This window comes from Acipenser ruthenus, chromosome 11 (genome assembly GCF_902713425.1).
Source record: "Acipenser ruthenus chromosome 11, fAciRut3.2 maternal haplotype, whole genome shotgun sequence".
NCBI classification, from domain to species: domain Eukaryota; kingdom Metazoa; phylum Chordata; class Actinopteri; order Acipenseriformes; family Acipenseridae; genus Acipenser; species Acipenser ruthenus.
The window spans coordinates 32,926,556-32,950,170 of record NC_081199.1 but is presented as its reverse complement, the minus strand read 5'-3'; the positions used below and the strand labels follow the sequence as shown (position 1 = coordinate 32,950,170).

The window sequence follows — 23,615 nt, the reverse complement described above, 5'->3', positions numbered from 1 at the left end:
CTATAGATTAACAACACACTGGTTAGTATTGTAACTGAGATCTCTACAATATTAATGTGTCAATCACACAACTGAAAAAAGAAGCGAGTTGCTTTTGAAGTTTGTATTTGAAATGTTCTGAGCATTCGGAACAATACAAATGTGTTTACAAATGATAAAACTACCATGGTACGGTACGGTAAAAAAAAAAAACAACACATATAGAAATCAAAAAGCACAACAGCAAATCGAAAATTTGTATTTTTTTATTTGAATTTTCCAATTTGTATTTGTGTTTTTTGATTTGTATTTTGCGTTCTGCACTTCTGGGCCACCGTACCATGGTGATTTGTTCATTTACAGTAATTTAAATTAACTATCAATGTAAAACTCTGTAGAGTTTCCTACTTTGTGCATATATAGAGGTCGGCACTCTTTTTACTACCCGGTTTTTCGATTTCTTAATTTGAGTATTTAAAGCAAAATAACAATACAGTTGTAAACACAGGTCTCTGGCTGGTGTATTAAAGACAACGTTAAAACAAGTTTTTGCATTAAGCCTTTTCTTAACTGACAGGATATCAATGTTTTACAGAAAACAATAACACAGCGAGCGGCAAGTACACCTCAATAATAACTGTGGCGACTATTCTTCTCAGGAAGTTGGAACTAAAATCGGAAAGAAAACATCATAACATCCTGTTGGTTTATGTCAGTGATAACTCTGTGATCCATTAATAACAACCGTGTGGCTTCCAACATGGAATGCATTATCGCAGATATAGTTTCTTACCAAAAAGATAAAATAAGTAGCCTTTATTTATGAATAAATATGCAAATAAATAAAATAAAAATAAAATAAAATAAAATAAAATAATGTGGAGCAGATTAAGTGTGCTTCCTCCTCTGAATAAAATATTTCCTTGGCAGAGTTTGCGACAGTCAAAAACGTAATAGCAGGGTCCCCGAACAGCTCCCCTTGTAAAAGCACTGCCGCGCGGTGTGCAGGGTGAGTCGTACAACCAGAGATCTCAAGTTCGAATCCTGGTTGTGCGAGGCAGCCGGTCCTCACTGGGGATTCCGTGGGGGCGCCGCATTGGCTTTGGCGCTCCCGGGGTTGGGGATGTAGGATCTGGCTTAGACGGTTTCTCTTCACCGCTCTGCGGCGACCCCTACAGGCCAGGTGCCGAGTGAGCTTGGGGGCAGAGATTTTCTGGGCTGGTCTTTGTCCTCCAGAGGCCGGTATCCTGCGGACATCCGCTCTTGAGTTCCTGGGTGTAAAAAGACGACGATTGGCCCGTGGGATCGGAGGATGCCCACTGAGCCTCGGGTCCCTGAGCTGTGTGGGGAATCGCCATGGTGAAGGAGAAATAATAATAATAATAATAATAATAATAATTGGGCATTTGGAGAAAATCGGGGGTAAAAAAGTAATAGCGGTGCTGTACTACTGCATTAGTTTTAAAGGCCTTTGCATACTGGATCCGTTCCGTCATTTAGCATCCATCATCCGAAAAAGTCGTGCGTCAATCCATTGCACACTAGTGGAGGCTTTGCAGTAAATATACCTAGTTTCAGTATTTTAATAAAAAATAAATACAATTCTGTTGTTAATTCTTACATAACTTTGAACACAAAAATGTTTTAAATGTAGTATAAACTTAATGATCAGCAAACGCTGATGAAAGTTAAAACGTTAAAAACGCTGCTTGGGGTGTCGCGTGCACAGTGCAGCTGTATGTAGATGGGGTCTGTTTGCTGCACTGTGATTTGTGTTCGGTTCTGCCGGTCAGCTGCTTGTACGGGACCGAGGGTCTCAGCGATTGGTCAGTGTGTATGTAAATGTGCCCTTGTGTGTGTGAGCCAATAGGGCTCGGGGGATCTCTATTTAGGAGCTGCCTGCGAGCAGCTCGGGGCTGTGTTGTGGTGTCCTGGCATTGTGTCAATACACATTTGAATGAGATCTTGCTGCGCTCGTCTGGCTCTTGTTTGTTCCCCTGAAACGCTGCAGTATTTAAATATGTACCATGCACTTAAAACATTAATATATATGTGACTTTTTTTTTTTTTTTTTTTTTAACCTGGTTCCAGATATTCTACCCGTGCCGACCTCTAATATTAATTATATATATATATATATATATATATATATATTACACACACACAAACACATATATACAGACGACAGACGTGCTCAATTTTGTTGGTACCCTTACAGCTCATTGAAATAATACTTCATTCCTCCTGAAAAGTGATGAAATTAAAAGCTATTTTATCATGTATACTTGCATGCCTTTGGTATGTCATAGAATAAAGCAAAGAAGCTGTGAAAAGAGATGAATTATTGCTTATTCTACAAAGATATTCTAAAATGGCCTGGACACATTTGTTGGTACCCCTTAGAAAAGATAATAAATAATTGGATTATAGTGATATTTCAAACTAATTCATTTCTTTAATTAGTAAAACACATTTCTCCAATCTTGTAATCAGTCATTCAGCCTATTTAAATGGAAAAAAGTAGTCACTGTGCTGTTTGGTATCATTGTGTGCACCACACTGAACATGGACCAGAGAAAGCAAAGGAGAGAGTTGTCTGAGGAGATCAGAAAGAAAATAATAGACAAGCATGGTAAAGGTAAAGGCTACAAGACCATCTCCAAGCAGCTTGATGGTCCTGTGACAACAGTTGCAAATATTATTAAGAAGTTTAAGGTCCATGGAACTGTAGCCAACCTCCCTGGGCGCGGCCGCAAGAGGAAAATCGACCCCAGATTGAACAGAAGGATAGTGCGAATGGTAGAAAAAGAACCAAGGATAACTGCCAAAGAGATACAAGCTGAACTCCAAGGTGAAGTGGGCTCCATGGAAGAAGACCCAGGAGGACTCCACTTTTGAAAGAAAAACATAAAAAAGCCAGACTGGAATTTGCTAAAATGCATATTGACAAGCCACAATCCTTCTGGGAGAATGTCCTTTGGACAGATGAGTCAAAACTGGAGCTTTTTGGCAAGTCACATCAGCTCTATGTTCACAGACGAAAAAATGAAGCTTTCAAAGAAAAGAACACCATACCTACAGTGAAACATGGAGGAGGCTCGGTTATGTTTTGGGGCTGCTTTGCTGCGCCTGGCACAGGGTGCCTTGAATCTGTGCAGGGCACAATGAAATCTCAAGACTATCAAGGCATTCTGGAGCAAAACGTACTGCCCAGTGTCAGAAAGCTCTGTCTCAGTCGCAGGTCATGGGTCCTCCAACAGGATAATGACCCAAAACACACAGCTAAAAGCACCCAAGAATGGATAAGAACAAAACATTGGACTATTCTGAAGTGGCTTTCTATGAGTCCTGATCTGAATCCTATCGAACATCTATGGAAAAAGCTGAAACTTGCAGTCTGGAGAAGGCACCCATCAAATCTGAGACAGTTTGGAGCAGTTTGCTCAGGAAGAGTGGGCCAAACTACCTGTTAACAGTTGCAGAAGTCTTATTGAGAGCTACAGAAAACATTTGATTGCAGTGATTGCCTCTAAAGGTTGTGCAACAAAATATTAGGTTAGCGGTCCCATCATTTTTGTCCATGCCATTTTCATTTGTTTTCTTATTTACAATACTATGTTGAATAAAAAATCAAAAGCAAAGTCTGATTTCTATTAAATATGGAATAAACAATGGTGGATGCCAATTACTTTTGTCAGTTTCAAGTTATTTCAGAGAAAATTGTGCATTCTTTGTTTTTTGTGGAGGGGTACCAACAAATTTGAGCATGTCTGTATATATATATAAATACACACACACAAAGGTGGAACCCAATAAAAGGAAAAAAAGTGAACTTAACAGAAGTAAAGCTCCAGAATCCTCACTGGCAGGATCTTCTGAGATAAGAGTCCTTGTTAGGATTTGAGCAAGGACACTGTCTAATGACTGTCAGTCTGCAACGTGAATTCAGGCCAGCTGTCAGATTCAGTTAATTCACCCTACCACTATTCAGTGCAAATTTTCCAGTTCTAATTTTGATTTTTCGTGCATCGTAATTTTGTAATAATCCTGATTCTGTGACTACCACTGAAGTTACAAGGTTTAATTATTTAACCATGCTAGACTTTAATGTGAAGAAAATGTGAAGCAGAAGGGAAGAGGTCAAGAATGGTTAGTGCATGACTTTCTCTAAAATCTTGGTCTCATTTATGAACAAACAGACTGAAGGGGACATTTGAGCAATTCTGGACCACAAAGTTCTTTGTTGGCAGCAGGGCTAAGTGCTACAGCGGCATAATTAGGGCTTCTGTTTTTAAGGTTTTATTAATTGTATTTTTCGGTGCTTATTTTTAGCTGTTTTCGAGTTTTATGTAAATCGGGTTTTTTCGGGGCTTTCGTTTTTAATATACTCTATGAAATTAGTGTTTTCGGTTACTTTCCAAAATGCTTGAGCGTTTTTTTTTTGGTTTTTTTTTCTGTGTGTGTCAAAATACGTACAGTAACTCGACAGTACTTGCACACTTAAGTTGTACCTTCTTTCCTTTGCTGTCTTCCACAACGAAATCCCTATGGTCACGGGCACATTCTTCTGGGGTTTTTGTGTGTAGGCATTTTTGTACATTTCGCCACAATTCTGTTTTAAATCCTCCGTGTCTTAACTGTAATACACCTTTAACTCCCGCTAACAAGCCTCCATCCTGATTGTGATCTCGTTTTAAATCTCGCAAGCGGAGTCTCCAATAGAAATGTAGGAATGTGCTGTCACTCAGTGGGGGCAGATTTAAAATATTCAGAACTAATCAAATGATAGATACAAGTCAGGAAGGCGGGACATTGCCCAGTAGCACAGGGACATGTATTTATTAATATTTTTGTAGTAGGTTTTATTTTATTTTATTTTTTTAAATGTGAAAAGGGTAAAGTCAACGTGAATAGATTAACCATTTCCACAGCTTTTTCCGGTGTTTTCCGGTGTTTATTGGCTATCCACCGATGTATCGGGGGTGTTTTATCGGTTAAAACCGAAAATCAGAAGCCCTAGGCATAATGCATTAGCCTTGCACCTAGCCACAAGTGTCTTTCATGAACTTACACTAAACTTCACATCTTTTTCTTTTTTAAAAAGAGAGGTCAAGGATTGGACTGAAATTACCCCTCATCTCAGCCTACAAAAAAGTGGATTTAACTACATTCTTTATAGTTATCTATTGGAGAGTTATAGTTTTTTTGTTATACTGTATTGCAATGGTTTGCCTGATCTGTACAGTGAGACTTCAGCTATCTGAAAATATTCAAAATTATATTAAAAACTTATCCAGTTTATTGTATTGTAAATACAAAATGTTCAATTCATATAAAAAAAAAAAAAACAAAAAAAAAAACACATAGTATATGAAAGTGGCATTTAAAAATGTAAAAAAATGTGTATTAACTAGATGTGGCCAGGGATTAAAATGTAAATTGACAATGGCTGATAAATTCAGCTACTCCTTCTAACCAATATCATTTATTTTTTGTCTACTATAATTGTATACTGGAATTTGCCTAATTATTCAGATTCAGAAGTGGCTAATTAAAATCAGAGTGTTGTTTTTTTTTCTTCTTTTTTTTAATAGGACGCACAAGGATTATAACCATGACTCATCACTTTGACTTGTTGGTAGAGATATTAATTGAATTTGAATTACAAACTGCTTTAGCACCATTTTGAAGATTACACATTACCACTATTTCAATCTTTCTGTCAAGATTTTTGACATCTTTGAACTTTAATTCTGGGTACAACCCAAGCAGTTTGCCATTTATTACCAAACAAATTCTAAAAGTCTATGATTAAAACAGTGAGGTGACAATTCTACATCCAATATTCCAGCATCTCTGCAGAACGACAACCTCCTCATAAAAGATCTAACAAATTTCCACTTTTAAAACCAGCTGTGAACAAATGCAAATGTTTAGTTTTAGTTATAGTATGCAAGTTCTATTTTACACTATAAAACCTATATATATATAAAGCCATCATAAACACACACACACCATATCATTCCTTCAAAAACCATTAAAAATTCAACCAAGTATTATGGTTATTATGATGTACACTAACAAGAGACTACTGTACAAACAATATTGTTTCATACACAGACTGATGTTATAAATACATGTGCAATTTAAAGCGATTGATACAGTATTGTACAGATGGGGGTATTTCATCACCATAATTCATGCCTAAAAAAAAAAAACACAAAAAAACTGCTACTAACAAAACATACAAAAATAAATACAAACCTTGGCAAGGCAAGGGGTTAGCGATTTCATTCCTGTCATAACGGTTCTTCAAATTACAAGGTTAGAGATTTTGAGTAGCCTAATCAGATTTTGTGGGCAACAGAATAAAGGCAGGAAATCTGATATGAAACATGGAAATGGCTGTATGTTGTAAATGGTTTCAACATAACTGTGATTGTACAGCACACAATACATGTTCAAAACAAAGCATTGGGTTAGACTTCTGTCATTTTTTTATGTCTATGTGTCATTGTTACTGTACCTAAAAATGTAACCAAAACTAAAAAGGTATATACAAGCTATTCTCGAATTACAGTAAAAGTAGTTACCTTTTTAAAAGAAAACTATTGGCCATATTTTAATTCAATTTACATGGTTTGAATCTAATCAAATGTACACTTCCAACAGTTATGCAAACTACTGCCAGCATAGACAAATGCCTATTCTAAGTTTTCCCTGATGGGCGAATTGTATGCAAATTGCCCCCTTCATAGCAAATGTATTAAAATAGAAAAAAATGTTTGTTCTGGTGGAAAACAGATGTTCTGTTGCAGTATAAATGTAATTTTGTATTCATTACATTGTATGGAAATGAGCTGTAGCAGTAGTCTCTCCAAGACCTAAATTATTATTTGTTTATTTAGCAGACGCCTTTATCCAAGGCGACTTACGGAGACTAATCTAATCTAATCAAATGTACACTTACAACTACGTCTCACCCGAAAGACGGAGCACAAGGAGGTTAAGTGACTTGCTCAGGGTCACACAATGAGTCAGTGCCTGAGGTGGGATTTGAACCCGGGACCTCCTGGTTACAAGCCATTTTCTTTAACCACTGGACCAGAAAAGGGCTTGTAATTTTTAGGCAAAATGCGCAAAACAAATGCTAAAATATAACAAATCCAAAAGAAAGGCATCTAAAAAGAACGCCAGACTCCATTTAAAGTTTCAGTAAAAATAAAATAAATCAATGAACAAACAGGATATCATCTGGAAGGCAACATATCCACTACACATAAACCCCCAAACTAAGTCAATGCCTTATTTTAAGCAACAAAGCCTGACAAGAACTATAATATGTATGATTGCTTGCTTGCACAGTTATTATTTCAATTTGTTTGTGTTATTTAGAACTATGCTGTATGTTTATTCTTCCACCAGGAGGAACATTTGGTTCATTATTTCTTTAATATAAGAGACAAATAAATACATTTCCCCAGGGGTGATTTACAGACCCTCGAATAAGCATTACTGCATACAAAAAATACAGCTACAGTAAATGAGGATCACACACCATTACTACTTATTTATACTATGATTTATACTACTTATGTTGATTGGTTTTACAGTAGCATTTCTCCTTTCAAAACAATATAAGACTGGATTAAACACTTGGAATATACTGGCCACAGTTTACAAAGATAGTACAACAGCTTCTTTGGATGAGTTCTCATTTAAGAAATCTTGGAAAGGAATAACTTTCTTACAACAATAAAAAAAATAAAAAATGTATTTTTTTCAAATAAAGATATTATGAGAACACTTAAAAGAAGTCCTATGCGTCACACAAGTCATTGTAAGTAACGGGATCTTGCACAAATATCGTGCACAGGAGGAAGCACACCCCCCTCACAAAGAAAAAAAATAACAGAAAACAGATGTAATACATTTAAAGATCTGATGTAAATTAAGCTTGTATTCTGTTAAAAAAATAAAAATAAAAAAAAATAATAATAATCTGTGAACGTCGTACTGCCCAAGGCTACAGACATCTCAGCACATATTAAAAAAAAAAAAAAAAACACCACGGTGCAGAACACAGCCCGTCTCCCACTCAGCACTCTGCACACGGATGAAGCTGCTGCAAACGAACAGCACATGGTCAGTATTGATCTCTTTCCCTTCCCCAAACAATAGAAAACATGTTGCCTTTTTTTCTGGAGGCTTTATAAAACCTATTCTAGTGATAATTGGACTGGGAGGAGGACAAGAGGGATTTTATTGCGTATCCTATCATGAGGACGTCTTCCCACTAATGAACTCTTGTGCAGAACATGTGCTTTTAGAGCATTCCAAATTAAATCTTGTATTACCATTTCCTCTGTTGTCTGCACAGCAGTGCATATAAAATATACTGCACATATATTAGCACGTTTCGTTTTAGTTCTACTGAGAATAAATGATCATATAAAACTTCAATAATTTAAAATCTAGTTTATAAAGTGTTCTATGGTCATTTTAATTTGTCAGCAAATAACCTGTCATGGTTTTGTAAACACTAAGGCTAACATATATTTGGCATGCATATTTTTGAAAATGATTAAACGTCAGGGCAAACTTCTAAACATTTAAACTCTAAACTATTAACTCCCTTAATACATGAGCCAGTTCATTAATGACACAGTAGTTAAATCGCTAATATCTTAAATAAATTACATGAGACAGCAACAGCAAATAATTAGTTTATTGTAAATACTGCAAAAGTGTTCAATAACACTTTAGAAAAAGCGCCAATACAGTAATTATCAGATAATCTGTTTTATGGCTAAAAATGTTTATACAATTGTCACTGCTGTATATTTTTCCATAACACTGGCCTACAAGAATAAGATAAACTATCCTCAGGTGCCATTTTAACAAGAATGTTCACATATTTAGTAATAGCCAGCACACAATGTTAGGCAATACTACCAGTTAACTGCACATAACATACATTTATAGTTCATCATTCATTTCTTCCTAAACTTGAGTCTACAAAAACATGCTAAGTACTGATAAGCATAAAAAGGTTTCATTAATAAATTAAGTTGGTCGGAAAACTAAATTAAACCAAAATTAACAGGAGTTTCATTGTTCAAAGAAAAGCTTTTTAAAAAAGTTTTTCAGGTAAATATGTACAATACCAACACAGATTATGGAAACAACAAATGATTTACAGCACGACTAGGGGTGGGGATTGTATTGCCCATTTTTCCTCACTCAAACCATCTCTGAGTAGATGATCAGCTCCTCTTTAAAAAAATATGCAAAAAATTTTAATGAGCAATTAATCTCAGAAGTACTGTATAATGGTACTGCAAATGTTCTCCTTTTTTCTAAAAGCAGTAAAACTGGGTGTGGGGAGTTTGTTGCCAAATCTTACCTTGATGAGATTCTGGGATTAATAAGCTACTAACAACCAAAACGAGCAAGATGGGCCGAATGGCCTCCTCTTGTTTGTAAACTTTCTTATGTTCAGACTACTTGCTCACTAAGTATCTTGGTATCCCTGAATGGTGGTTTTAGTTAGGGGCTTGTTACCAGGAGGTTCATGGTTCAATCCCAGCTCAGCCACTCAGTCACTGTATGTACCCTGAGCATGTCACTTAACCTCCTTGTGCTCTGGCCTTCGGATGAGATGTAAAACCAAGGTCCTATTGTAAGTGACTTTGCAGCAGCAGTTGTGATGCATAATATACAGCTCTGTAAGTCGCTTTGGATAAAAGTGTCTGCTAAATGCCTAATTATGGGCAGTTTGTCCCACAAGAACAGTAGTACATCAAATATGATCCACTTGCTGTACTACTAATGTGGAATGGCTGGGTGTGATATTTTCTCTTAGTTTTACTCTTAAAAATACATTTCTTACTAAGGACTGGTCAAGAGCAACACTACATTGAATATTGTATCAGTCTTGGCTGTCACCACTCAGGAAAATCGTTTTTGGGGTAAAATAGGAGAACAGATGCTTGTCCTAGTCATTCCGCATTTAGTAAGAAAGGGGTCTGAGTGGGGAAAAATGAGCTAAAAAAATCCCCACACCTAGCCGTTCGGTAAATCATTTGTTGTTTCCATAACTTCTGCTAGCACTGTAAGAATAATAGGTTTACCTTTTGAAGAACAGAAATTGTCTGGCATTGCAGAGTTGTATAAGAAAATCTACCACCATTGTTGGATGCTAGCAGAAACAAAATCTCAGTTCAAAAACAGGGAATAAAATTTGAGCTCAGCGCAGACACATTGACATTAAAAACTAAAAAAAAAATGGTACGTGTAAAACAAACAAACACAGTACTGACTGCAATGCTGGCTATTTTTCTTAGAATTTATAGAATTAAACCAGTCACATGAGAGGGAATCAGAGGGCTAAAATGAGACTGCAAGCAAATACTGCATATGCCATTAAAAGATGATTGAACATTCATTTAAATATTTAAATGCAGTGGTATCATGAGACACAATAAATCTATTAAAAAAAAAAAAAAAACACAAACACACAGTTTACAGCACATCACAAATCCTGAAAACAAATTAGTGTTCTTAGGGACAGAGGGTGTTGATAATATATTGCCCCCGATTGCATCTGAAAATCACCCTGACATTAATTAACTAATTTGTTTTTTTAGGAAATCAAAATATGGACAGTTAGCATTACATTTACTTGTGATCAGGGTATATATATATATATATATATATATATATATATATATATATATATATATATATATAAAAACATTGCAACACTTTTGCTGTTTTAAAGCTCTGCACCAAAAAGAAAAAAAAAGCAGCCATCTTTTGTGATCTCTAACATCATTCAACATACTGTGCTCCTCGAGTTAAAACTGAGACTGAGCTCTCAGGCTCAAATTTCCCCAAAGCGAAATACTTGCTCGCTACTGGCCTCTTAGCTTACAGTACATTCTCAGTCTAGAATTGACCAACTACATATTAAAGCTATTATAAACTTTCAAGAACATTCATACAAGAATTCACACCACTAACATTATCTGAAGTTTCCTTAGATTTTTGTTACAAGATACATATGGATCTCTCGCTCATAATTAAAAATCACAAATCTTAAGGGATCAAATTCTGTTTGTTTCCGTTTCCCTGAACTTCTCTATATATTAACATTTCTTAATTCAAGTCTATACTGAAGCATCTTTAAAGTGATCCAAGCATAACATGCAATTTATTGTTAATTTAGTAGTAAAATGATTTCTATAATCATACAAATGAAAATAGAAAAGCAGGAAAAGCATCTTAGTAGTCACATTTCAGATATTTAACCTTTCTATGTTTAAATGCCAGAATATGCAGATTACAAATGACTTTCTGGGAAAGAATGGATATAACTTTGAATAACTGAATTGAATTAAGTTTAATTTAATTTAGCTAACAAATGCCTACAGGAAGGCAGTACATTTCATTTTGAAGGTTCACAGAATTGCATGGCTAATTGTTTCCCTAAACCCCCTTCCTTCCCTCCCTCCATCAACACACTAAGGTAATGGGTATTTTCTTTGTTTGCTTGGGTTTAACAAGAAAAGTAATTCATACAAAAGGTCTTCAAAAATCCTAAAACATTACACATAACGAACTGTATCTTGTTATAGCAGTCACACACACACATTTGCACAGACACACATTACAACTGTGGTTGCCACAGCAACGAAAGCCATAGAAAGCAAGCCAGGACACTGCAGTGGTATGATGGGAAACATCTGTTGTGAAATTATTCTAAGGAGGAAACACACAACTAAGATTTTTTTTTTTTTTTTAAACCTGAAATTCAAGCCTTTTTTCTCATCCTATATCTGAAAAAACCACAACTCTAATTATATAGCAGGGTTCTAGCAAGTCTTATTCCAATACCACAAGATTTTGCTTTCAGTGAAACACATTTCCTCACTATGGCAATCTGCATCAAATAACAAGAATTACACAAAGCAGTATTCAAACGGTCCTCCAAAATCTTTTCTGATAAAATAAACGATTACAATTTACTGGTACAACAGCCCCCACAGTACTGGCCCTTAGTGGTTCTGCATTTGCAGCAAATGGATAAAATATGGGGTACACTAGAATGTGTTGGGTGTCTTGCTTATTAAGGATACCAATATATTTAGTAATCAAGTGGTGTGCAACAAATGCCTTGGATTAACATACAGTACTATACACACACCGCACAGTAGAAGCTAGTGCTAGAAAGCATTATAATTATTGGTTAAATTGCTGTAGGCCAACATAAGTGCCATGTAGCCACACCATTCGAAACACAATCAAATACTACAAAATGCAGTCAAAATAAAGTTTACCTCTGAATACAACTGTACCTAGTTTTGGATTTTTTTAATTTTTATTATATATTCTGTTAAATAAATGTGTATTTTTAACAGGACTACTAGGAAGAAAGATAGTCCTTTTGAGGGCACAATACCACCTTGCACTATACATTGTAAGAATATTAAATCAGTGATTGGCTTGTCCCATGAACAACCCAATCATCCAAATAGGGAAGACAGCAATCACACCATAACACTGTCATTGTTGAGTGCGTTAACAACCAGACTAAATACAAGATTAACGCAGGTCTCCCCTTTCAGTAATAGCATACCAATACACTTCAACCCAGCCTGCACTCTACCATATTTAACACTGCAATTCAAGACAGAAAATAAGACTTAAATAATGGTTTGTTTTAACCCAAATATATATATATTTTTTAAATCACTATGGCATTCCTTCATAATGTTGCTTCATTTTTAGGACTACAAAATATGAAATTGTTAAACGGGCGAAATTTCAAGATGTGCCTTTGTATACCTAATATAGTGTAGCTTTAACAGCAGTTTGACCAATGTCCCTTTTATCAGAGCAATTGTTGCAAATGAGTTCTCCAGCACAAAGCTTGGTTGCATCTGTACACAGGTACAAAATAATAAAATCACCTTATTTGCAAAGGTAGGAATTCCAGATAAATAACTAGAAACTGACCATCTTTTTTTATATATATATATAGATATATATATTTTAAGAAAGTTAAGGAATATAAGAAAATGGTAAACTATCTGCCTGTTCATTTAAACCATGTCCTCTACATGGCTTCTCAATTGCTTATTAAAAACAGAGGCCGCTTTCTTTTGAGTTATCACGTAATCTGTTTGAGACAGATTGAAAATTCCTAGTGGCAGCCATGACAACACACCATGTCAGAAAGGGACCAACCAGTAACCACCATAAGAGCTAATGTGATTGAAATTATTAAACCTCACCTTATATGCATGCACAAAAAAAGACAACACTTAGAGATAAGGCATTAAAAGGGGTAGTCTGTTTTTTCCTTGCTCATGCTATAGCCATGACTTAAAGGAAAGACATAAAAACAATGTGCTTTACTTTATCCTAAGCTAAATGTACCATACCCTTTGCAATGTTTAAATGATATCATTTATTACAGATAGTGGCTGCATTTTTGGGGGTGTTTTTTTGGGAGAAAGCTTTGGTAACAAAAATATCTAAGAGTCATTTTTGTTCCCTCACTACATACAATTTTTTAGTTCAATCAAACAAGGATTTAAGAAGAGTCACAATCTTTCATAGAAACAAACACCCAAACAAGAAAACATATAAAAACAGCACTATGTACTCTGCAGTTTCTCAAACTATATATATAGTTTGAGATTAAACAAATTATTTGATAATGATACATTGTTCATTTTTAAAAACATTGTAGAAGTTTGTATTATTATTATTATTATTATTATTATTATTATTAACAATGGTAGACCTAATTCAGTTTTTAAATACAAATTCGTACTTCTGCTTGTTCATTTTCCAACGTTTTACATACCGTATCCTTGTTAACCAGGGCATATGAAAAGACTGTAATAATACTTTCGCTTTATACTTGAGGGGGTACAATACAATGTTATTTTGTTATCAAACAAAACTGTTACTTAGTTCCCACTCACACAAAACCTTTCAACAAAGTCGCTGGAATGTTTAAATTGAGTTACGATGTTGGTACAAGGTTGTGTGTTAGCGGCTTCTCAATGATCAGATGAAGCATGTGATTCTAGTGATCTAATATAAACACTAGTCTCAAATAATCACCGGTCTCCAATATGCTCCGGGTCTTAAATACTGTAAATAAATGCCAGAGGCATTTAATTGAAGTTTTACGGTATATTAACAGACTTGCTTTGTTTAACTTTAGATTACATGCAAGTAAACATTTTCATTTATTGTCAAATTGTTAAAGTTGTCTGCAAAACGTCAGGTATCATTAATCAATGCTTGCAAAAAATTGCATTAATACCAAGTGTTTTTAGTTGTCTTTCACTACAATTGCATATTATAGCAAATGTAATCAATTAATCATCCACATGTGGTGATTAATTGATTAAAAGAAAATGACAAGATTAAAACCCCTAATTTATATATATATATATATATATATATATATATATTTATATATATATATATATATATATATATATATATATATATATATATATATATATATATATATATATAAATAATGAAGGGTTTTAGTCCTTTGGGTTCTTTTTCAGCACTTTAAATGACCCAGCCGCACACAAAACTTGATTTTTAAAAGCGCTGTTGCGCTATTTTTTTAATTATCACAAAATACCAAAATAAACAAAACAAACACTCAGCTCTTTCTTGAGCACTAATTAAACACAACACTGGACCTACCTATAAAACAGGACAGCTAAGCTGTTTACCTGTGACACAAAACATTCAAACAAACCAAAATCACAAGGTTTACACTACCTATTCTTTTCTTTTCTTTTTCTACGCTGTTGCACACACACCATACAGCAGCACAGAAAATACACTCGCTCGCTTTAAATACACTGCACCTGGCTCTGATTTACAATGATCACCAGGTGCAGGGGATAATTAAATAATAAAACAATTAACAAATATAATTAAACAATAATACAAAACAATTACATCAAACCCATGTGCATTTGCACATGTTTTATGCAGGGAGGATATTAACCCCCCTCCCTGCTCTCTCTCTCTCTCTCTCTCTCTCTCTCCCTGCTCGCGCTCTCTCTCTCTCTCTCTCTCTCTCTCTCTCTCTCTCTCATATGCATAATGTACCAACTTATTTTGGGAAGGTAGTGGAATGCACCACATTGGAAAACACAGCTCTTAGTTGTGTCAGTTTGTCAAATTCTCAGTGCTCGGTTCACTGATGAGTGGTGGAGGAGAACAAATGAGTCTACCACCTCATGACAAGGGGAGACGGTCAGGTACAACAAAAGCAGATGCTATGCTGAGTAACCAAGGCTTTTCACTGCAGTTTCTATATTTAACAATGGTAATATGATATAGTGCCTACCTTGCTTTATCAAAAGCTTCCAAAATGTGACAATGAATCACAGGCCACAAGGCTTTCTTTGCTTTGGGAAAAAGAAGGGTTTCCCTGGCAACAGTGCAGAGGAAAGTAAAACCCAGTACTTTGTCTATAGTTGCAATGGTGGAGTTGCAGTAGTAGTTTTATTATTATTATTTATTTATTAGCAGACGCCCTTATCCATGGCCACTTACAATTGTTACAAGATATCACATTATACATTATTTTCACAGATTTTTTATTTTTTATTACATACATATTTTTTACATACAATTACCCATTTATACAGTTGGGTTTTTACTGGAGCAATCTAGGTAAAGTAACTTGCTCAAGGGTACAGCAGCAGTGTCCCCCACCTGGGATTGAACCCACGACCCTCCGGTCCAGAGTCCAGAGCCCTAACCACTACTCCACACTGCTGTATGTTTATTATATAGCATTTAAATATGTATCATGCACTTAAAACATTAATAAGAGATTGCCTTGTTGGATTTTTTTTGTTCAGGAACCCAAACTGAATGAACATGTACAACCATTTTTTAGTCAAAAATTAAAATCCTATAAAACAGTTTTGAAATTATATTTGGTAATTTTTAACTTCTATCAAACCAAACCTTTCTGGGTCCTCACCTCATAGGTGGAAACCGGTTTGTTTTCATTTTGGTTCTCAGATTCAGGTCATATGCATAACTGATCGGGAAATTGGTCAGCACTGACCAAGGTTGTGTTGAAAGACAATAGAATTTTCAAAATGTGACTGCTGTTGTCATGGTAAGATCAGGTGGTTCTAATATACTAATGTGCCAGGTCGTCTAGAACAGCTTGTACTGCATGCTGTAAATAGTGGTGTTGTAATGTACATTGTGCACAGCTGATTAAGGTAGACCAAGCTTTAATGATACAATCATTTTAAGGGCCTTTGTGTAACACTTCAGTTCCGCTTTCATGCCAGTGAATTAATGTATTTAATACATCTCAACCCTCTAAAGTATATACAGGGAAAAACAATAACCTACCTTGGACAGATCAAATTCAATTAACGGAGGTTCATTAGTAATAGAGCAGACACCCAAAGAACTGGCTTTCCTGCAAGAAAGATATTTATTATGAACATTTTAAATTGTGCTTTTCTTTAAGTAGTTCAACTACTGTATAAAATGAAAACAGCGTGGACAGTTGTTCCTGACGAAAATGACCACTGATTAATTGGGCACACAAAATCGAATCGTTTGAATAAATATCGATGATTGTATCGCTCACGTACATTTTTGCTCCATTCCTCTGTCCCCGGTAAGATTATCTGCATTGCAGTTAAGTAAAAGCTTGTGAATGCAAGGGGTAATTATTTAATTTTAAAAAAACACAATATTTGCAACATACTACAGGAAAATATTTATTCCAAACAGATTACAGTACTTTGGAATGTAATCTATATAAACTAGACACTAGTTTATGAAAATCGTCTTTTTTATTCAGACAGCTGCAGCATCACGCATTGCATCTTGTTAATACTGTACCACCTAACCTTCATTAGCCGTTATACGTCAAGCTGATCGTTACTCCAAAATTGCATAACGTCACTGATCATTTTTTTTAACGTTATTGAATATTGTTAAATATTAATTATATAACAGTTCATTTTGAAACTCCAAAGCAGCAGAAACTATATACAGTCAGTTTTCTTCAATGTGCACAATTTATTTACAGGCTGTTTGCCAGAGATACAAACTTATCGTCCTGCTCTGGATTCAAGGTGGCGCGCTTTTTTGTTGGTTTACATCGAATACACAGAGGGGTGTACTTACAAAGCATTTTCAAAACTGATTCGCTGGTAGGATGGGACCAGCAAATCAGATGCTAGTTAACACGAGCAGGAAAAGAAGAGCACACCCACTGCTTGTCTGTCAGAAATACTGTAAATAGCAAGGCAGGGCGTTCGGTGCAGTTTGTTAAACTTAAATGTTATTAACTATGCGTGTTACAAATATGTAATTATTGAATTGATTATCCAGTATTTATATCAATGTATATAATGAGGAATTGAAAAATCGATTTTCGATGTAAACGTAGCAGCCCTAATCAGTACTGGGCTTTTAATGCTATAATAATCCATATAGTTTTAAAGAAAAGTAGTTTTCTTACTTCTTATAAGCAAGAACACTGACGTATAAGGTTCTTTCTGCCAGCAGTATAATCTGTGAATGTCTGATCAGCAACTGATGACAGGCAAACTACTTCCTGTTCTTCAGAGTCATGCACAAATCAATCCAATTCATTATATTCTCTGCAGAATAGGCTACTTACATTACCAGTAATGGACATCTTGGTCACTACTGGCTTGCCATTATTCCCAATACTGTAAATATCTCTGATCACAAAGGACAGTCACATCCTAAATAAATAAAACACATTGTACTTTAATTACTAATTTTAATAAACTTATTGAAAATAAATAGTATTCAAATATTCATCTGCATTTTCAAACAATATTCAAACATGCTGCAGCCAACCCCACATTTATAATAACTTAATATTCTGCAGATGTAATAAATTGCCTTGCTTAATTCCTATTATCTTGAAAACCAAAAAGCTTAAAATAATTTTAACCCAGCATGCTTAGCCTTCCAGGGTCACCGAATTGGCAGTCTTGCAGTCAGTATGTGGGTGTCACGAAAATAAAATGCTTCAGTTTGATAGTGAGGAGAGACAAAGGTAAAGCCAAGAGGAAGTCGGTCCTGGGAAAGCTGGTGATAACAGCAATCCAGGGAACTGCAGCTATAGGGAATCTTTAAACCACAGAACAGCTTTCTATTTCTTACCAACTGATAAAAAGAAACTGAAAATCTGTCTCACTGCTTCCAAAATTGTTGCCATCACTTGTGGATACCAAAGATGGAGTATGCAAACGCCTGCCTTTGAAGCCAACCAGGATCGGAATTCTATAGGAGACTGCACAAACTGTAAAGCCAACACACTAATTCAGGAAAACGGTTTTTCAATGATGTTTTGAGATTGACACTATGATATATGGATAATGGGACAGACTGACCTGACTGTCTTACTGTCAGTCAGTTAATACAGACAGAGCATCTTGTTTGGAAACCTTGTCTGTGTCATACATTCTGTTAACACATCATACATGCGATAGATACCAACGTCAGGCCCACGTTACAGTTCTATAGAATATATTTTTTTAAATATTAGGTGCTTGATCATTTCAGTTTACGATCTAAACCCAAGCCTAAAAAAAAGTATGATTCCATACTGTAAAGTTTAATACATTTTAACCAAATATAACCCAACCAATTAGAAACCAGAACTAGTGTGTAACTTGGTTCCCATCGTGGCCCATGTTATGATTCCCTAAATATCTACAGAATGCAGTCTATATCATTAGAATTGAAAGTGCTTCTCAAGACCTTACTAAAATGGGTGTGACTTACTGTACACATCAGATGCTTCCACTTTACCCAGCTGCAGGGGAAATGCACACACAAATCGATAAGCTGTCAGAGCACATTGCTGGCAATCACCTCGCTTCCTACAAAATAGTGGGAATACGAAATTGGCCTGTTTACCGGACACACAAACACTTTGATACTTGACCTATATTTGGTAATTATTAAACTACACTGTACTATTTATTTATATATATTTCAAAGATTTGTTTCCATTCCACAACTGATCTCCGCATTTTTCCATTTAAAGCAGTACTGCAGGTTATAAAATTGAAAAATGTTGGGGTCCCAAAGTGCACAGCCAATGGGCCACATAAACAAAGAACAAAAGCAAAGGAGGGGTTTCTGCTGTGTGTTTTTAATGCACTCTGACAACACGCTCAATGAATGTGAAAAGGCCCCAAAAATAATAATACATACCAGATATAAAAAAGTTAACTACACATAAAACTGAACACATGTTATGTATGCAAATTGTTCAAATAAGATATATAGATATATAGATATCTATCTATCTATCTATAGAGAGAGAGAAAGAGAGAACGAGAGAGAGAGTACCCTTTCATCAGCAGTTATATTTACTCTTTTTGTAAGAGCTGTAGCTAAAGACACCCAGCTCACCTTATTTAAGAGATTAATAATTGCCTCCCTAGGGGAGCAGAAACAGGGCCAGCTCACTTCTCACTATTAAATGCAGCCTCTCTGAAACGCTGTTGATGGGAGAAAACAATTCTTAGTCTTGCAGCCAGCTGCATGTTTAAAACGAGGTGCCAGTTCTGATTAAAACTGTGGATACTGATCATTTGTGTGAGACAGCAGTCAGGCAAGAGGAGTAACTGTGAACTAAGACTCCGTCCATAACTTTCAACACTTAATCAATGGACATTCAGTGGTACTAAAAACTAAAAAATAAGAGTGTTTCTAGGAGTCTGTCAATTTGATGTGAACCTTCACTACAACGACTTAACCAGTTTAATTGTTGTACTGCTACAGTTCATGCTTTGCCATCTACATGAAGTTTGGAAAGATATGCAGTTATTTTCATGAAAATGTTGAGTGTTTTTTTTGGTTACTTACATATTTACACCCCAGTTATGCTATACCATAATTGTATCAGACCTATAGGGCAGACCTAAAGAAATCTTGTTTTCAAAAGCGTCTGATATGACAGCAGGTGAAACACAACTGGAGGTACAACGTTTGTTTGGGAAATCATGCAACAATAGGGATTCACATATCATGTAAAATACCAAACAGAGAAGTGCAGGTAGCTGTTTTATTCATTTCGGCACGTAATACAGTCTAGCTATAGGCATCTCTGGAATTACAGCACAGGGGGTCACAGTGTCCCCCATTTTAGGTGAGGCTTGTTAATCCAACATGCTAGTTAAATATATCTAAAATCAATCCATAAAGATCATATAGACAAGACTAAGGAGTACGATTCGGTAATTTCTTGAAAGGTGATGCCCAAGGAACCTCTTCCCCTTATCTCAAATGTATTCGAAATGACCAAATATTACAAAAGGCATTTACAGTTAAATTCAGTGTACAAACATGTAAGCATCTCTGAAACACTTAAATACAAAAAGCTACCGTCAGGCACATGCACGGCATTATGAATTGGGGTTAGTATAACAAAGGAGTACTACAGGATTAGACCAAAAAAACGCTTTGCTTTAACTAATGCAATACAGAAACGCACGCTGCAATTATATTTTATTAACCAAAATGTAACCAGGTTACATTTAAATTTATTTATAAATCTATACATTTGTATTTTATAACACACAAAGATCTATTTTGTAATGTATCTCTAGCAGTAGCTTTTAAAAACACTGCAGTAGGGAAAATAAATGTAATCTCTATACGCTCGCACAATGCTGTGAACAATATAAAATAATAAATACAAAAAAAAAAAAAAAACATTTAACAGACCGTTTAACAAAGGATAGAAAAAAAAACACTTACCATTTAAAGTATTAAGCAAATCACCGCAACAAAATGTGGCACTGTAACTTCTTCAAAATCTGGTTTCTTCACGCTTTATTGATTTATTACAGCTTTTTCTAAGATTTTTCTTTTCGTATGTGTTTTATTTATTTTAATTTCAATACAGTTACCTCAGGTTTTGCCTGAGTACGCTGCGTCCAGATAGGGGGCAGGACTGCAAACCTGCAGATACAGCGACACACTTGCGCTTGTAGTTCTTCCGGCTGCTATTGGAAACAATGGTGCAGGATAAGGCTGACAGAGTTACGGCAACAACGTGACTTCATTCAACCAATCGTTCCCAGATGGAGGAAAAACCTGAGGTAGAACCAGGCGGGACGTGTGAATTTGCATCTTTGTATGTACAAAAAAAAAATTCTACAGAATCATTAATAGACTTCCAGATGTGTAACGCTGGTAAATTTATATTAGCTTGTATTGATTAAAACATTTCTGCACTTGTTTCTCAGAGAGCCATATACAAACACTTATCCTAAAAAAAAGAAAGAAAAAACATTACTAACTGAAAACTGTATAGGTACTGACACTGATTGGCTTTGGTATTTGTAATGAGTTGATATTCTGCATGCTCCAAATGTTAGTGTACCCTGTAGCTTAAACAATGATCTGTATGCAGTAAGCAGCTGGTTGTAATATAATACACAATATGCATCCCATGGTATGTCCAGGGCAAACCCAATGAGCAATCAATGTCACTTCAGCTTGCATTGATCTGCAATTCTACATAGTGCCTGCATGGCAGAGAGCAAGTATTCTTTTAAATGTTGTTCATATCAAAGTAATGTTTATTGTTCTGGACGGCTCACTTTGCTGTCAGTTTTAGAAACCTGCTTGAACGGGAAACAGTCAATCTTTTGATAGCTGTCCAGTCAGACTTCGTTTTCTCTCACGTGTTGGGTTGACTCCTCTTTGATCTTCATATACACATGTTTCGTATTGTCCTGTACAGGTCTGTACATGTACAACACAGCACATACATTGAACTCCCACTTAAATTTATTTAGATATGCTACACCTCGGTCACAAATCATTGCACCTATTCTACGCGTTCTCATAGAGCCCTCTCGTGGAATAAATGAAGTATTACAACTAGAAATTTATAGCAACTTTTACCTAAAAGGCTCAGAATCAAGTTTACTATTGGAAAGAATTTATGGAAATTAAACTGAAGTTATAATGTTTGTATGAATCGTTTTATTTCTATACAACTTGAAATCGTATTCTATATCTATCTATCTATCTATCTATCTATCTATCTATCTATCTATCTATATATATATATATATATATATATATATATATATATATATATATATATATATATATATATACGGTAAGTACGATTTATGTATACATGTATTTGTTTTAATAGTGTGTTCAAAGATGCCACCTAGTGGACAGACACCAAGATACTATTTTCTTAAAATCTATACATTTTTTTACACAGTGACTTTAGTCTTGCTATATCCTGTAGTCAAAATATATCTTAAAAGTGTAGGTTAGAAACCAAAGCTTTAAAAAAAATATTACATGTAACACAGGAAGTGAACCTACAGGACACTTGTATATATTCTGTAGCATTGCTGCAGGAAAAATTGGCTTCATCTGAATGAAAATGAAAACAAAGCCTGAGGTGAAAAAGCAAAGCAACAGGGGCATATGAGAATAGTGTGATGCTCATGAGAAGTACAGGATTATTTTTAAAGCTTTGGTTATTACAACTGTGTCGAACCTGAATAGAGGACCTCAGGGTCCAGCATCTTTCCACGAGCACAAAAACTAAAATATGCACTGCACTTCTTTCGTGTGGAACTCTTGTATTTCCGAGCATTAGACCAAAAAAAACAAAAAAAACACATACATTAAGAATACACTTAAGAATAATAAGCTGAGGGAACACAAAGCCATGTTTCCAGGAACAGTGGCTTGAAACCTGGTTCCAGGATACGAGACCTAGTTTGAGGCCACTTTGCTGTATCAAACGCCAAGTCTCCTCTGGTGTGCCGTGCAGTGGCCTGAAACCAAGTCTCTTGAAACCAAGTTCCAAGTGCTTTGTGTTATTATTATTTATTTATTAGTAGATGCTTTTATCCAGGGTGACTTACAATCTTTACAAGATATCACATTATTTCACAATATACAGATATCAGATTTTTTTACTTACAATTACCCATTTATACAGTTGGGTTTTTACTGGAGCAATCAAGTTAAAGTACCTTGCTCAAGGGTACAACAGCAATGTCCCCCACCTGGGACTGAACCCATGGCCTTCCTGTCAAGAGTCCAGAGCCCTAACCACTACTCCACACTGCTGCCCATTTATAGTGATTGGAGCTAACAAAATGATTCCATACATTTTAATTGTTGGAATTAAGGCTGTGTGGTCCAGTGATTAAAGAAATGGGCCTTGTAACCAGGAGATCCCCGGTTCAAATCCCACCTCAGCCACTGACTCATGGTGTGACCCTGAGCAAGTCACTTAACCTCCTTGTGCTCCGTCTTTCGGGTGAGACGTAATTGTAAGTGACTCTGCAGCTGATGCATAGTTCACACATCCTAGTCTCTGTAAGTCGCCTTGGGTAAAGGTGTCTGCTAAATAAACAAATAATAATAATAATAATAATAATAAACATATTTTTAAAATGAGATATTTGGTATTAGCTAGTTAAATAAATATCTGTTTGTAAGCCATGCTTTCAGTTAGTGTTGCACTTGCTCTTCATCTTGGGGCTGAATTGATCCCCACCCCT

At 35.5% G+C, this 23,615-nt stretch overlaps 1 protein-coding gene across 7 annotated transcripts in view; it reads right to left on the bottom strand.

Moving 5' to 3' along the window:
- The window catches only part of LOC117426568 (cysteine/serine-rich nuclear protein 3-like), a 45,450-nt gene extending 24,290 nt beyond the window's left edge, over positions 1–21,160 (bottom strand). For 2 of the 7 annotated variants that reach the window (XM_059033718.1, XM_034044265.3), the window contains exons 1-4: positions 20,824–21,160; positions 18,838–18,935; positions 17,699–17,786; positions 16,411–16,480 (exon numbers count right to left, since the gene is read on the bottom strand). The gene's annotated coding sequence lies outside the window, so the exon portion shown is untranslated. The remainder of the gene's footprint in view (positions 1–16,410; positions 16,481–17,698; positions 17,787–18,837; positions 18,936–20,823) is intronic. The other 5 variants (XM_059033717.1, XM_034044264.3, XM_059033720.1 and 2 more) reach the window with 3 other exon arrangements.
- Between the last annotated feature and the right edge of the window lie 2,455 nt (positions 21,161–23,615).